Source organism: Alligator sinensis, unplaced genomic scaffold (assembly GCF_000455745.1).
Source record: "Alligator sinensis unplaced genomic scaffold, ASM45574v1 scaffold340_1, whole genome shotgun sequence".
NCBI classification, from domain to species: Eukaryota; Metazoa; Chordata; order Crocodylia; family Alligatoridae; genus Alligator; species Alligator sinensis.
Window position 1 is genome coordinate 519,655 of NW_005842004.1, and position 4,587 is coordinate 524,241.

Below are 4,587 nucleotides of genomic sequence, written 5' to 3' on the forward strand. Positions count from 1 at the left end.
GACTACAGTCTGGCCAGAATGACAGACTTGGTGCTGCCACCACTGCTACCAGCACCAGGATCCCCGCTCTGCTGCTGCTGCCACTGCCACTGCCATCACTGTTACCACCATCACCGCTACCTTGGCTGGGCAGCGCCCCTAATTCCAGCTGCCAATCATAACCAAGAGCACCCAGCCCAGCAGGCAGGGGTGCAGTGCATGCTCCCTCCCTCTCTGAGCCACCGCCACCTCAGGCTTGGTGCTATGGAGCAGCTCGAGAAGACTAAACACCTTGTAGCAGTGGGGCATGGAGTTTTGGCCTCCACTGTGCCCCCCCATGAATTGCCTATACCCCCCCATCCCCATGGACTTATGTGAAGGCAGCTGCAGGAGTTGCTCCCATCACCCTACCTGGAACTCTGCCTTGCAAAGGGAAATCTGCAGTTTCCCATTTCAAAGGGTATAATCCAGGTTTTTCTTCTTTAAAGGGGAAAATCCATAGACTACACTGAGCTACATCTTTTATTGAAATTATTTCTTCTCAACTGGTGGACCCCTTCCTTATACCCAGCATGGCACTGCCTCACCAGAGTTATTCAGATCTGCATGTAGAGATCTTTAATTGGATGATTATGGTGCTGTGCACTTGTTTTAATTGTTAATTAGTTGACTTGTTGTTTGTGATAGAAAATAAGAAATGGAAGCAACTCTGAGCTCAGACTGAGAGCAGATTGAAGACTGGGCCAAATTAGACCTTGATGCAACTCCACTTAAGTTAATGGATTTATATGTACAATGCCAGGGATGAATCTCGCTCACTGATATAACAGGTGGGTGTATGAACAATCCTGCATGCTTTACAACACAATTGCGAGTTAACTGATTTCTTTTAAGACAAGTATAGCACAGAGAAGCTGATACTCTCATTTCCCACTGAAGTAAATGGCAATTGAATATATTTGGCATCAGGCAGTAATCAGGGCCTAAATGATGGAAGGCCCTGATTTATGAGTCTTCTAGGCCTCAGAACTAGAGCAGGCTGGGATTGTCTGATATAAAAGTGTTTCATAGGAAAACTATAGTTTTTTGAAACGATAATGTTTCATGGGAACATACTATTTCAGTAGACTTCTGTCAAAGCATGAGGAAGTTTCTGTCAGAAGCCTGCCTGGTTTCCTACTAGCTTGCCTAATAGGGGAACCTAGTTTTCAAGAATCTGTGTTTCTGGGCTACGCCTGACATGCAGAATGCCTTTGGGGCAGGAGAACACAGGACTTTCAAGTTCCTTGATGTAAAACTGGAACTGGGGTTCTGGAAGCCACAAGAGACTTGGCTCTCGCAGGTGCTGTCTGGAACCATCGTGGATTCCAATCTATTCCTTTTTGCACTATAGAAACCCCAGAGCAGTAATTATGGGTCCTTCCCCTTCCACCTCCCCTTCCTGACTAATCAGTACTCATCAACACTCCGATGGTGCAATGAGTCTCTCTCTGATGATCCATCCTGGACTTCAGATTTCAGATGGCAATTTAGTTGTAACAGGCATATTTTCTGGAATATGTTTATGAAATGGCATTTTTGATAGAGGAAAAAAGAAAAGAGTGTTTTATTGAGAATTTTTTTTTTCAACTAGCTCTGGCAAAGAAAATCTCCAGTGGTTTTCCCATCTAGTTAATGTTCCCTCAGTCTTACCTGGATGCAGGTTCAGCCTGTTAGCTCTGATTCATGTTTCAGTGCCAACTAAATCCTTAAGTATTTCATAGCATTTTCTTGATGAGATAAAGTACAGGTCAAGATTGTGTCAAGATTACCTAGGAAAAAAATTCTCACTAGGAGGGTGGTGAAGCACTGGAATGGGTTACCTAGAGAGGTGGTGGGATATTGGAGGTTTTTAAAGCCTGGCTTCACAAAGCCCCTCACCCCCAAGCCGCAGCCCTCTGGCCTTTCTGGTGCTCCTCATCCCCAAGCTACAGCCCTGTGGCCTTGCTGGTGCCCCTCACCCCCAAGCCACAGTACCCATCCCCTCCAGGACATGCTGGTGCCCCTCTTTTCTGATCTACAGTCCCCTGCTGCCCCAACCCTGCCAGAGGGACCCCCAGCTGTCCCCATCCTGTTTGGGCTGGAGCACAAGCAGTAAGTGTGGGCCCCTGCATGTATTGGAACTGGTCCCATGCCTCTGGCCAAGGCATGCAGCTCCCTGTTGCAAAGGACGGCCCCCACCTCCTTCCCCTGCTGAAGCGACAGGCATCTTCTCCCTATACTCTGCCTGCCCTGCCACAGCCTGTGCCTGGCCACCGTCCCCAGCACTGGCAGGCACATACGCACATGTGCACACACACACATGCCCCTTTGTGGTGACTCTAGTGGGCGTGGTGAGTAACATACCATCACCCTTTACTGCAGCGCTCCCTCAACTTGCCTGCCAAGACTTGTTGTTACTGGGTGGAAGGAGGGGTTCAGTGGTGTTCCTCTTCTCAGGTGACCCGGTTATGGAGGTACTCACATTTGTGCCGTGATGTTCCTCGGGGCTCCACCTCCACTACACCCTGTCCACTTGCCAGCTGCTTGGGTGTTGCTCTTGTCGTTCTGCCATCCCCTGTAAGCCCCTTTACTAAGGGGTAGCTTTTGCACCAGTCAGTTGCCTGGATGTTAGGGCAACTGGAGCCCCCAGACCCTGGTGCCAAAGGGCTGGGCTCCCGTTGTCTCATGTCTCTCTCTCTGCCAGAGACAGACGCTCCTATAAACTCTGAAATTCTGGCAGCCAGGGATCAATCTTCCCCAGCGTAATGCAGGGACGCTGCTACCCCTGCCCCAGGTGCAGGTGCAGCACCTGCAGCAACGCTTCTGGCAGCCGCAGGAGTCACTGCCTGTCTGGCGTGCCCCCATCTGGCTCTCTCCCTCTTCTCCCCTGCCAGTTTTCAGTGGGGTTTTTAAATTTCCCATGGCGGTGTCCCCAGCTGCCGCAATCAGCCCAGCACTCCCCCGCCTCAGGAGCAGCTGATTAAAGAGCCGGCGTAATGCCAGCTCTCACAGCTGTGGCTCCAGTTCTGGCTTTGGCCATGCTCTAAAACATAAGTTTCCTGGGGTGTGGGGGGCCTGTTTGTTCCCCGCAGGGGCTCTCAGGGTTTCCCCAAGTCCCCTTGGCGTCTGTGGGGGCTTCTCACCGCCACAGACCTCCCCCCTTAAGCTGCATTGTGGCATCTTGACATCTTGTATGGCCTCCCGAATAGCCTGATGTTCCCTTTTGTGTGCTTGACATGCCTCCCGGCTGGCTCCTCTGAACTGATATATCTAGAGAGAAAATCTGCCACGAGGTTCTCCTTGCCGGGGCAGTGCATTACTGTGAACTTGAAAAGTTGAAGAGTGAGTGCCCAGCGGGTAATGCGGGTATTTTCACTTTGTTATATGGTTAATCACTGCAGTGGGGCATGGTCTGTCATTGACAGGAACTCCCAGCCCACCAAATAATATTTAAAATACTCTATCACCCAGCATATGGCTAGGCACTCCCTCTCTATCGTGGCGTACCAGGTCTCGGCTTGGCTGAGTTTGTGGCTGGTGAAGGCAACCAGGCACTCATCTTCCCCCTCTTTTTGTAGTAGGATGGCCCCTAGGGCACTGCCGGATGCGTTAGTCTGTAAAATACAAGGGGCAGAGAAGCCAGACCACGTCGTGACACATAGCCTCCTTCAGACCCTCGGATGTCCACTTTAGCATCCCTGATGACCGTCCCTTGAGCGCATCTGTGAGGGGTGCAGCAAGCTCCACAGAGTGTGGTATGAACCTCCGATAATAGTTGATGAGCCCCAAAAAGGAACGGAGTTGCTGATGGTTGTGTGGTTCTTGAAACCATCGTATTGCTTCCACCTCGTCTGCCAGGGGTCGGCTGCTTCCCCGTCCTACACAAAACCCCAGGTACTTGGTTTCTGTACTTGCCAGTTTACATTTTTTCAGATTGGCGGTAATCCCCACTGCTTGAAGCTCTCCGAAGACTGCTCTCAGGGTGTCAAGATGCTGGGGCCAATCTGAGGTGAAATCGATTATGTCATAAATGTAAGCCGCCGTGTATGCCGCGTGTGGTGCCAGCAGGGTGTCCATAAGTCTTTGAAAGGTGGCCGCCGCTCCATTCAGCCTGAAGGCATCCATACAAATTTGAACAGGCCCCAGGGGGTACCAAAAGTGGTTTTGGCACAGTCTGACGCTCTCATCGGGATTTGCCAGTACCCTTTGGCTAAGTCGATGGTGGATATGTATCTTGCTTCTCTGATTCTCTCGACGAGGTGGGCAATATGAGGCATGGGGAATGTGTCGAAGGTCACTAGTGGATTTAATTTTTGAAAGTCAATGCACAAGAGGAGTGACCCATCAGGTTTGGCCACTGGTATGATTGGACTGCACCATGGGCTTCAGGACAGCTGGATAATTCCCTGCTTCTGCATCTTTTCTATCTCTTGTCGTACTTCCTGTTGAAATTGTTGGGGTATAGGCCTCCATCTTTCGCTGACTAGTGTGCCAGGTGGTGTCCTGATCTCGTGCTTGATTCCCCGCCCTGGAGTTTCTTGGAACACATCCTGGAAGATTTCTACCATCTCCTCCAGTTCCCGCTAT